The sequence below is a fragment of the Pseudophryne corroboree genome, chromosome 6 (genome assembly GCF_028390025.1).
Source record: "Pseudophryne corroboree isolate aPseCor3 chromosome 6, aPseCor3.hap2, whole genome shotgun sequence".
In the NCBI taxonomy this organism is placed as follows: Eukaryota; Metazoa; Chordata; class Amphibia; order Anura; family Myobatrachidae; genus Pseudophryne; species Pseudophryne corroboree.
The window spans coordinates 671,697,670-671,710,527 of NC_086449.1; the positions used below are offsets into that span (position 1 = coordinate 671,697,670).

Consider the following 12,858-nt stretch of genomic DNA (forward strand, 5'->3'; position numbering starts at 1 on the left):
TACGCTCGTCCGGGCACAGTATCCTAACTGAGGCTTGGAGGAGGGTCATAGGGGGAGGAGCCAGTGCACACCAGGTAGTTCTAAAGCTTTACTTTTGTGCCCAGTCTCCTGCGGAGCCGCTATTCCCCATGGTCCTTACGGAGTCCCCAGCATCCACTACGGACTACGAGAAATAGAATTATCGGTGAGTAAATTCTTATTTTAGATATCGTAAATGAAGCAGGCACAGATACTAATGGGGTATTATGAGTGGAACTGCAACCATTTCTCAACAATATGCTGCATCTACTGTATATGATCTATTGAGCACTCTACATTAAAATGTGAAAATTACCTGTCGCTATTCTGCATATAATTAATGAAATCTTCAGAAACTTCGCAAACCCTCGTGCAAAGTGTTGTTTGCAAATTGAAATTGTTTTGTTATTCACATAGGTTTCATATTCAAGCAGTGAAGATTTATTGCTTCAGTACAGATTGGCGATGGGGCTTCAATCAGAATTTATCACATTAGGCTCCACAATATTGCCTTATACAGTACAGTGTATCTAGAAGACTTTTTTTGTGTGTATGTTATTATTGGCTTTATTTTCTTAAGATCATCTTATGACTAATATTAGATCACAACGGATTTCTCCCCTTTTCATAGCTATGCATCATGCAGTATATGATAGAGTCAGTTAAGGTTTACTGTGTTAGTCAGGACCACCGTTGCCAAACATCAATCAATTTATTGAATATATATATATATATATATATATCTCTATATAAAATTTTAGAGTCAAAGTATGGCACTGGTAAATTATATATAGCATTCACCATTCCTAAGGTTTTCAGCGTGAAAGAAATAAATACTTTTACTTTCTGTTACGTTATAGAACTACATCAAGATTATAACCATACGTACATTTTTATAAACTTAAATTTATAACTGAAAAAAGTTACAAACGTTGACAAAGATTATTCTAGTTATACAAAGTTCATTTAAAAGAATCCACTATTCCACTATTGCATGGACAAGTTACTTATTTTTGGGAGGTTTGGAGTCACCACCACCACCAGACGCCTGAATCCCGAAGCGTCGACCTTCCAGCAGATTGGAAGACTGTAGCCACCACAGGAGTGAAATCCTGGCCTGGGTTGACAGCTGAATCAATCAGTGCATTTGAAGATGTGAACCGGACCACTTGTTCAGGATGTCCAATTGGAAGTGTCTGGCATGGAACCTTCCGAACTGTATCGCCTTGTACGAGGCCACCATTTTTCCCAACAATGTTATACAAATATGAATGGAAACTCGAGTAGGTCGGAGAACCCTGCAAACCATCTCTTGAAGTGTTCTCACCTTATCCTCTAATAGGAACACTCTCTGAGCTACAGTATCCAGTATCATACCCAGAAACAGGAGCCGTTGAGACGGTTCCAGTTGGGACTTCTGTAGATTGAGGATCCACCCGTGGTGAGACAGAGGTTGTATAGTGCGATCTATATGGAGCAGTAAAAGCTCCCTGGCACTCACTTTTATCAGGAGATCATCCAGGTAAGGGACAATGTTGACCCCCCGGCCTCTGGGCTGAAACATCAACCTGTACATCATCATCAGAATCTGATAGGATTGCAGGTAAAGCACGTTTTTGTGCACCAGTAGTAGATAGTGGGGGATGGGAAATGTCAGCCTTGGCAGTTAGGCTAGCCACTGCTTGTTGCAGTTCTTGTGTTTGATTGGAATTGGTAGTGAGCTGAGATGACATATCAGACATCACAGGTTTGATAGCCCCCAGCCAGGAAGGCTCTGGACTCTCCCCCACATTGCTATCAGCATCTTGTGATGACTGACTACACTGCTCACATGATATGGAGCCAGATGAAATAGGGGAGAATCTGACATTACATACACTGCATAACTTCTGTTTCACCATTATGAAATACAGATACAATACACATACAACACACACTGAATACAATACAATACAAGCCTACCCTATTGCATGTGAGAGGAGACACAGAAGAGAGGACACCAGAGCACCCAACGCTGTACAGCCCCAGTGAGACTGTCAGCGTTTTATGTATATTATATTACAGTGATACTGTCTGTACAGAGAATTCCCCAGAGGAATGTAAACTGTGCACTTATAGCGGCTCTCCCCCTCTACACCCGGTACCAGTGATCCAACGTGTGAACGTTTGGAGGAGCTGTATGAGGCTGCTGCTACTTATGCAGAGGAAGGCGCCAAAATGCCGCTGCGTCCGCTCTGATGTAGCTCCGGCACCCGCAATGGCGCCGGAACTACTAATAAAGTTTATACTGGCTATGTCTCCAACACCCTTTGTAACATCACATAAATGCTTGGTACAAAACCTCCAGCCAGTCTCACGCAGGTGCACCCGTGTGTCCCCCCCCTTCCCCCCCAGGATGGACCCGTATGCCTCACCTGTGCCTCTGCAGCACAATGAACCAGGGGGACCCCGGTTTGTACTCACCACCGATAATCACCTTCAGGCACTGTTCGGGGTATGCGGCATGCTGCAGCTGCGACAGCTAAGGCGCAGTGCCCCGCTGAACAAACAGCCCCTCAAAATGGTGGTCGTGCAGCAGAGAAGTGTCTCTGCACATCATGAGGCCGGTGACCACCCCCCATCCCCCCCCACCTCCCACGGCGCAGGTATGCTGTTGCCCAAACAGCATACCGAAATAAGCAAAAGTTTAAAAGAAATTGAAGAAAAACTCTGAAGCTAGCAGAGTGTGCATCCTCTACTTAGGGCACTTTTTTCTAAACTGCCTGTGGGAGGGGGCATACATGGGAGGAGCCAGCACACCCAGCTGAATAAATTTAAAGTGCACTGGCTCCTTTGGACCAGTCTATACCCCATCGTACTAATCTGTCCCCAATATCCCTTATGGATGCTAGAGAAACACAAAAACTGGAAGTACAAACTGGGAATGTGTCAGTAAATAAATTGCAATTTAATAATTTGTAGTACTTTGTTAACTGTACTATAAGTGAGTACGCTTAATAGTTTCATTAGCTTCTTCTCCAGATTTCAGGACAGTTATTTCCATGTGGTGTTGTTACAATTCACCTGCCTCTTGCTGAATCGCGTCATCATAGCCACGCCCCCTGCAGTGTAATGCCGGCGATCGCGGCATTACAGAGCGGGTGCATGGCTTAAAGGAGGCGTCACCGTAACCACGCCCCCGTCCCACCCTTGCTCCGCCTCCAGCCCACCCCTTCCTTACGTCACAGCGCTCCCCGACCCGCCTGTTGAGCCGACCTGGCTGCTCTCTCCCGCAGAGAGCAGCCAAAATGTCGGTAAGTATGCATGAACTGGCAGACCAGGTTTCTCGGCATGAACAGGAGCTAGGACTAAGACATCAGACAATGCAGATCATTCAGGCAGGAAAATAGTATAAAATCACCATCGAGGGAAAACTCAACTAGCTGGTTTATAACAGCCACACTAACCAATGAGCAAGGCCAGGCTGGGAGTGTTAACTCTAATTACAAACCCTGTGCGCCTGCTGAGCTGCATGTACACAGAGCCTAAAGGTGGGTATACCCTGATAGATATATCTGCCGATCAATTGATCGGCAGATATATCTATGGACGGATCGGGCAGTGTGTTGCGCATACACACTGCCCGATCCATCGGGGACTGACGTCATGAACTGCGCGGGCGTGTACACATGCCCGCCCAGTTCAGCTGTCAATCACCTCTGGCTGCCGCAGCATGTGTACGGCCGGTCGGCCGACCGCCCGTACACACACAGCGATGCGCCAATATATTGGTAGACATGCTATATGTCTGTGAACAATGGAGTTCACAGACGTATCGACCATACACACTGGCCGACGGACCCGTGATACATCGGCCATTCAAGAGAACGGCCAATATATCGTCCAGTGTGTACCCTCCTTAAGAAACAGAAAACACAGGAAGACACAGATGGATCAGCTGACACCAGGTGCATACTGAATAGTTAGTCAGCTGACCATAGGTGCATTCTGAACAGAATCATAACAGGTGTGTTCTCCACTGTTTCACTCTACCAACACTTGATTATATCAAAACAGAATGGGATTTACCCTACAAATGTGCATCTAAAGACAGGGAGTAAGTTAAACCTATTTACTGTGTAGTTACTGGGGGAGTTATGTATATTCATTTACCTAGAAATAGCGTTATCATGAAGGTGGCACACTGTGGGGAAGGAAGGGAAGCAGGGCCGGATTAACAATGGGACAAATGGAGCTGCAGCTCCAGGCCCTTCATAAAAAATAGGCCCGCAGGACCATAAAGAGACCATTGTTGCAAGTAAGGCGGTACAGGGCGCCAGTCGTTCCACCTTATTTACAATCCATTCATGTGACTGCAGTACCCTTAGATGAGTGTCACTGACTGGCAATGACAGTGAATTCTGTAGGCTGCACCATCTAGTCATGGGTGGTGTCCTGTAGAACTGATCTCCAACCCCACTTCCTCCCATAGTGCCACCCACAGCCAGGCAACCACATCCTGTATTGTCATCCGCCATGCAATCTTCCTTATGTTATTAGCAGAGTCTCACATTACAAACATTACACTACAGGTACAGTATGTGCAACAGAGGGGGGAGGATTAAGTGGGTTGAAGGTAGGAGCTAGCTATGTTCTCCATGGTGCTATCCTTACCCCTCAATCCCTGTACTGACCACACCCCCACAACATTAGTTACACATCACCTGTCAAACACCTCCTGCGTTGGTCGCACCGCCTGCAGCGTCACACAATAGGCCTTTCAGAATTTTCAGCTGCAGGCCCTTGTGGACCTTAATCTGACACTGAAGGGAGGTGAATTTTATTTTTTACATTTTGCTACAAGTACATTTTTGTAAGCATTTGCTGATGATACACCCAGCGCCGGATGATATATAGGAGTAAAGACACAGCTGTAGCAGTAACTTAAGAGGCAATGGCTCACCTCACTGCAAATTACAAAAAAACAAAGAATCTGCGCTGCTGTGTCTTGCTGAGACAATAAATTCACTAGTATACTGTAGTATATTTAAGATTCGTCTGTGCCCTTTTTAAAGCTTTATTTATTTTCAGCTTGAAAAAAGCCACAGATGTGGCTGAAATGTATTGCTGCTCCCTACATGTTTGACTTCTCTGCCATGGTGATCTGACTGCAAGCATTTCCAAATTGCGGCACTGGATAAAACATTAATACCCAAGTCCGTGGATACTTCTGTAATCAGCTGATAACCTGTCTGTTGTGCTATCCCTGGAGCTGCTGCTAGCTGCCGACTCCTTCCCTGCTTGAAACACAGAACAGTGCGGAAACCATTCTCAGGTGACATGAGATTTATATTAGGGTGACACAGAGGAACTTTTTGAGACTATCCACTGTGAAGGTATGTAACAGCCACTACTGAGACGCTGGCTGGCTGGCTGAGAAATTTCATCTAATGGCCCATACACACGGTGAGATTTGGGCTATGCCCGATTCTCACTATGCGACAGGGGCCAGGTCGGCACATAGTCAGTATTGCATGCACACTCATTATGTGCTTGCGATACTGACTATGTGCGATTTTGGCTAAGTGTCAATTTTGAATATCTCTTCTATAGAGATAGTCAAAATTGACTTGCCTGCACTCTATCTATTCTTGCGATGTCGACCGCACGGGGCCGCACATCGGCATCGAATCGGGATCAAAAGGTGACTTTCACCTTGCAATCTGCACTAACTTTTCTTACGATTTTGAATATATAGTCAAAATCGTAAGAAAAAATCTCACCGTGTGTACACACCATGGGGTTTATTTACTAATATTCGTGTTTTGACCGTTTTGAAGGGTGTTTGAACTCGAATGGTATCGGGTGCATTTTACTGCAACTTTTTGAATCCTGATACGATCATTCACTAAGCTGCCGAGTTTTGCACAATCGTTTTTTCCAATGTCGATGTGATTCGTAATATCAGACAGTGTTTTACGGGAGTGATGAGTAAAACACTGCCTGAAAAAACACAAGGAATCCCGGCCGGATCTGTGAGATCCGTGCAGGGCTTCATTGTGTACCTCAAAAAGTTAATTAAAGTCTTTAAAATTCTGAAAAAAAAGAGCCCAATGCTGGTTGATTAAATATGGGGGGACCCCTGTCATTTTCCCCCCTATATTTTTTCAACCAGGACCGGCTCAAAGAGCCCGAGGCTGGTTATGCTTAGGAGGGGGGACCCCACGCAAATTTTTTATTTTATTTTACACTAAACAGACCCTTTCCCATAGATAACCATGCACAGATCTCACTGATCCGTGCATGGTTATCCAAACTCGACTGGAAAAAGCAGGTCTATTTTATTGCTCCTTTTTTTAACGAATCGAAAAAAAACAGACCCGCACTTGAGCACTCAGAAACTAACACCCAAATACGAATGAATAGTGAATGCCCGTATTCTATGAAATAACAGCCGCGTTTGACCGATGGTCTATTCATTCGTATTTCGGAAGGCTGTCATTCAAACCATTACGAATAGACCAGACACTGCCGAGATTGGTGCTTAGTAAATTCCCGGATTGGGACTTAGAAAAAAAAACACAAATCGGCCAAACTCGGATTTTTAGTAAATACTGGCCCATTAGTGTGTCTGGAATGAGAATTTGCAAATGAACAATTATCTATTTTCAACACCGTGGCTGGAAGAGATACAATTCCTAATTGTTCCAATTACGGTAGTTTATTCTGATACATGAAGTTTATTCTAAAATTACTGCTAGGATGTTATGTGTGCATAATGCATATGAGATGTTTTTATATAATTTTCATGCATGAATACATTTTAAATATACTGTACTATTGAATGTACTGTCTCAGCAAGACACAGCAGCGCGGTTTGTTTGTTTTTCGCATAAAAAACAAGGTATTAATGTTCACAGCTCCATTCTGAAGTCTGAGTATGAGCAGGATGTCCAGAAATGACAGTCCCGTGTGTTCATGTACTGTAGTATGGGCGCTGGCAAACTGACCCTAAATAATTCTTTCTTACCTCCAAGTATAGCAGAGGCCCATCCTTGAGAAAATGCCTTTTGGGCATGAAACATGTTGGAGCCGCTAGACGAGACTGGAGATACACAGCGCCGACTGCAGTGATATCACCTCCGGCTGCCCGCAACTTCCCAACAACCAGACTCACTGCACAGAGCCAGGGCCGGAGCTACCACTAGGCAGCTTTAGGCAGCTGCCTAGGGGCGCCGGGATGTGAAGGGGCGGCTTGCTACATCCGAATGAAAAAGTTAGTGTGGTCCTACATCTCATAGCACAGGCAGTAACTTTGACAGCTCCTGGAGTCCTGGCTGGGGGTGACATGCGGCGCTGCTCTTCATTCCAGGCTCTTTCACAGACTACTCAGTCCCAACTATGCATCGCAGCCTGCAGGTAAGGTGGCTGCACAGTGCACTTTCTGCATTTAATAAGAAATGAGGGGGAGAGCAGCAGTCGGGGTGGGGGGGGGGGGGGGGGGGTGGAGATGAGCAGCTTCATGCACACAGATGGTGGAGGGAATAGAAGATATTTAAAATAGTGGAGTGGGGGGGGGGGGCAGCAGGAGACCACACGGACTGCAGAGATGGGGAGAAGGGAGCAGCCATGCAACAGACGGGGTGGGGGTCAGCAGCAGTATGCCTTTCTCCTGAAGGGCAGGTAAGGGGAAGGGGCAGTAGGCAGAAGTTTTGCCTAGGGTGCCGAGAGACCTTGCATCGGCCCTGCACAGAGCCCTGCTCCCAGCAACAAGGAGTGAATTGCATAGCCTCCGCTATATTTGGAGGTAACATAGGGCTATTTAGGGTCAGTTAGCCGGTGTCCATACTACAACATATGGGACTGTGGTTTCTGGACATCAAGCGCTCCATGGAAACTTCATAATTAAGCTATAAACATTATTACCTTGTTTTTTATGCAGTAATATATGTGTGTTTGGTCTTACATGTTTTTACATGTAAAAATACAAGAATGAGACAATAAATCAAAGGCAATACTTTAAAAATCAAACCAATAAGTCCACTTGTTCATAAGTGACGAATCCTCTTCTAATACCCCTTTCACACCGCACAAATAACCTGGTATGGACCCTGCACTGGTCAGTGTGCGGTGTGAAAGCGCAAAGTCCGAATTCCCGGGTCATCTGACCCAGTAATTCAACCCGGGTTATAAGCAGTGTTATTCCTGGGTTGAATACTGGGTCAGTGGCTGCATAAACGGATTCCCGGATCGATGCGACCCGGGAACCGTATACTGGATAGGGAGAAGCGGCGCAGAGATGAGCTCCGCCCCCCGCTGCTATGGCAAACGACCCGGCATATTGCCAGGTCTGGAAGCCAACGAAAGGGGTAGGAGAGTCTCCAATGCCGGATCCCACCCGGGAAGGACCCGTTTCCAATTTCCGGGTGGGATCCTGCACTGGAGATGTGAAAGGGGTTTAAGTGATGTTTTTCCTCCAGTGATGGTTCATGTAAATAAAACAAAATGATACAATGTGTGGTACTGTTTTCATACAAACACACTCTTCGGATCTTATATCATAAGGGAGGCTAATTCAGTATGACTCTAACAGGACCACAGGTGATATACAGTAGGTGACATCAGGCATACCGAAACTCACTTGTGAAGTTGGTTAGCTAAATATATAAAGGTTTCTTTTCAAACAGACGAGCCGTACCAAACAATATAATGATGAAAAAGAAGTGGACGCGTACCCAACACACACACACAAATTTCATGGCTGGGTTCCTCATGTAACGGTTTCTTTCACTTGTCAATTATGGTCTTCTACGGATAACCCTTTTACATAGAAACAGAATTTGATGGCAGATAAGAACCACTTGGCCCATCTAGTCTGCCCCTTTTTTTAATCCTTTAGGCAATCTCAATCCTTTTTGAACCTTAATTCTTTGTAAGGATATTCATATGCCTATCCCAAGCATGTTTAAATTGCTCTACAGTTTTAGCCTCTACCACCTATGAGGTTGTTCCACTTATCCACTACCCTTTCTGTGAAGTAATTTTTCCTTAAATTTCACCTGAACCTCCCCCCCTCCAGTCTCAGTGCATGTCCTCGAGTTCTAATACTTCTCTTCCTTTGAAGAATGTTTCCCTCCTGAACTTTGTTAAGACCCTTGATATATTTGAAAGTTTCTATCATGTCCCCCTTTCCCTTCTCTCCTTCAAACTATACATGTTAAGATCTTTTAGCCTTTCTGGGTAAGTTTTGTGATGTAGGCCATGCATCATTTTAACTGCCCTTCTTTGTACACTCTCTAATGTATTTATATCCTTCTGGAGATGTGGTCTCCAGAACTGGACACAGTATTCCAGATGAGGCTGTACCAATGACCTATACAGTGGCATTATCACTTCTTTTTTTCCTGCTACTGATTCCTCTCCCTATGCAACCAAGCATCTGACTTGCCTTTCTTTTGCTCCTAGTTTGGGCGTATGAAAGTGAAACCACCAATGTGTAATGAAATCTGGTTAAGGTAATATAATTCACCACTGTGTTGAAATATTTAGGCGGTGGTTACCCCCAAAACAGGAGGGCCAAAACGCATCAGTGTGGAGACTGTGGACTTATATGGAACCTTTCTGAGACTCTGGACACCCTATTTTAAAAGATACTGTTCATATATTGGGGTTGCAGTCCGGACCTGCACCTCAATTTTGGAATGTCTACCATCAGTGCTGGAACTTTCGGGAGGGTCCCAAAGCTTTTAAACCTGATTTTTAAACTTTGTTTTGGAGAAATAAATGATTTTTTTTTCAATTTCATCTGGATTTTATATATTCTCATATTAACGTGGGCAAAGATACCATTACGTGAGAATTGTTTCAATTGTGAGTTTTTGGTACGCATTTGTTATCTTCATTCTGGTGATCTTGGGGTGATCATATATAAAGAAACCTTGATGTCCACATTCACACCCATATTAAGTGAGTTTTTAAGTATGCATACCTAAAAAAATTGTTTTGGGGGTAACAACCGCCTAAATATTTCAACACAATGATGAACCATATTACCACCTTAACCAGATTTAATTACACATCGGTGTTGTTCTTTCACGTTCTTATGCCCAAACTGGGAGCAAAAGTTGTCCATAGAAGACCACAATTGACAAGTGAAAGAAACCGTATCCCACAAAGAATTGGATTAATTAAAAGTGCACAATGAATGTTAAACAGGCAGCTGTCACATATCACCAAGGGAATAAATGACATATTAAAAAACATAAAACAATATTGCACTAGTCTCAATAGATTCTCACCCTATTTAGATTTGGTTGTTTACATAGAAAATAATAAAATTAGTGAGATAGAAAGAAAGACCACAGAGTTTGTGGTAAATGGAAAAAAGTATAAAATAAAGGAGTTTATTACCTGCCATTCACGGAATGTGATTTACCTTATAGAGTGCAATTGTGGTAAAATATACATAGGAAAAACCACTAGGAGTTTAAAACCTAGAACTGCGGAGCATGTTTATAACATTAAAAAGGATCTAAGTACCCATCCACTTTCAGAACATTTCTCTTTGGTCCATGGGAAATGTGAAAGAGGGATAAAAAGGTTCCTAGGTATCCAATCAATTAGAGGTAATTGGAGATGTAGAAACACGGAAAAGAAACTTGCACAAAGTGAAATCAGATGGAGTTTTAATTTAGATACTCTGCAACCAAAAGGCCATAATGCAGATTTCGAGTTAAAATGGTTTTTAGAATAAGTACATATTTTAATATTATTTTATATGTATTTTATAAATGTTTATTGGATGCATTTTATGATCTGTGGAGTATACCCATTAGTATTATGCACTTTTGGATGTAAATCCGATTATCCTACTAATTATCATTTTATTATTCCCTTGTTTTTATGTTCGGAAAAACTGGAATGAGGATACATATGAAGTGTGATGCCAATCTCCCAGTATTAAGGATGGACTGGCCCGGAATACAAACTACGGCTAAGACAGGTTGAGGAGTGATGGCATCACAATCATTTCTATACAGTTACGCCATTTCTGCATGAATTAGAGTGGAGAATTGTGATAAATGAAGTTTCCAGACATTGGAAGTGTGAAGATAACTTATTTGAATAAGGCGGTCCCTATTTATGATGCTTCAGTGAACACATGAGTCATTTCCTGGAAATTGGAATCTATTCTACAAAATGGCCCCCGTATGGAACGCAGCAGTGGAACGCATGCGTCACTTCCGGTGATCGAAAAAGGAAGAAGAAATCGCCCACTCGGGAAATACGGATATATAACAAGCCTTGCTTTGTCCAGTCTAATCAAGGGAAATGTTTTGATTCTTTGATACTCTGCTAAGAATGTTTTATTGGATATAGAGCACTTTATGGACGGAACGTAACCGGAAGTGAGCGGTGATACGCACGCGTCACTTCCGGTAGACGATTCCGGAAATTGAGAAAATTTGAGTAATTGGCCCAATTAGAAGGGGTATAAATATCTGTTTGGCAGCAATCCATGTCATCCAAGCTTGAAAAAGGAGAGTTTACTCCGAAACGCGTCGTTTGGACGACATGGATATCGTTTCTTGAATGCACTATCTGGATTCCCTACTCAGCCTCCAGAGGAAAAAGCCTTGTGCGGTGGTGCTTTACCAACACCATTAGGAACGGAATGCTTTTTGCATAAAAGCTCTCGGCCCACCGCAAATCCTATAGAGGGTGAGAATCTATTGGGACTAGTGCAATATTGTTTTATGGTTTTTAATATGTCATTTTGTCACAATTGTGAATATTAAAGTAATGTGTTTTTATCCATAAACACTTTGTAGTACTCATCTTTGTTATAAGGGCGCCTTTTTGCACATATCCATTTACTTTCAAGTGAAAGAAACCGTTACATGAGGATACCAGCCACAAAATTTTGTTGGGTATGTGTCCATTTCTTTTTCATTATTGTATTGTTTGGTTACAGTTAGTCTGTTTGAAAAGAAACCTTTATATATTTAGCTTACCAACTTGACAAGTGAGTTTTGGCACGCCTGATGTCACCTACGGTCCTGTTAGAGTCATACTGAATTAGCTTCCCTAATGATATAAGTACCACACATTGTATCATTTTGTTTTATTTACATGAACCATCATTGGAGGAAAAACATCACTTAAAAGAGGATTTGTCACTTATGAACCAGTGGACTTATTGATTTGATTTTTAAAGTATTGCCTTTTATCTATTGTCTCATTCTTGTATTTTTATGTATTATTTAACCTGATTTCGGCAGATAATTGGCATTTGATTGGGCGTACACTTGTAACTCTGTGCCTAGATTCCCTTCAAACTTCTTCTGTACTCTGTGTTTTTACATATGTTAGTGCACATTTTATTGTCCTTTATTAGTGCTCATTTAATACCCAATGATCATTGATGAGCTATGTTAAAGGAACAGGTAGTGTTTTATTAATTTGAAGGTAATCATCAGGGGCAGGGGAGCAGGTCCAATTTACCCGGGCTGCTGGAGTTGCCCAGTAGGGACCGGGGCCTCTACCCCTCCCCCCTAGTGTACCTGTGCTGTGGCCAGCGGTGCTGCAGTCTTCCCAGGTATCTCTTCAGGAAGATGGCACAGCACATAGAAAGCAAAGACTCTAGCACTGTGCCAGACTCTTTGCTCCCTAGTGGCCAGCACCATCTTCCCAATTATCATTGGCGCTGGCCAGAGAGAAGGGACCTGGTTATGTTCAAGTATGGTAGGAAGTGGGTGCCCTACACCTCACCCACCCTGTGCAACAAGCATGACCCATTTTTAAGCCATGCACCAAGGCCTGGTTTGGCTTTCTATGTCCCTGTGTGCGTGTGATGCTGCT

The 12,858-nt window shown here is 43.3% G+C and overlaps 2 protein-coding genes across 7 annotated transcripts in view; one reads left to right on the plus strand and one right to left on the minus strand.

Annotated features, from left to right (window-relative positions):
• DOCK2 (dedicator of cytokinesis 2) overlaps positions 1–12,858 on the minus strand; it is a 1,781,615-nt gene that overhangs the window by 218,794 nt on the left and 1,549,963 nt on the right. The window lies entirely within an intron of this gene.
• The window catches only part of LOC134933211 (ERV-BabFcenv provirus ancestral Env polyprotein-like), a 447,012-nt gene that overhangs the window by 134,637 nt on the left and 299,517 nt on the right, over positions 1–12,858 (plus strand). Inside the window, exon 2 of one of the 3 annotated variants that reach the window (XM_063928257.1) lies at positions 5,089–5,393. The exons of 1 other annotated variant lie outside the window; for it this stretch is intronic. The gene's annotated coding sequence lies outside the window, so the exon portion shown is untranslated. The remainder of the gene's footprint in view (positions 1–5,088; positions 5,394–12,858) is intronic. One more of the 3 variants, XM_063928258.1, reaches the window with a different exon arrangement.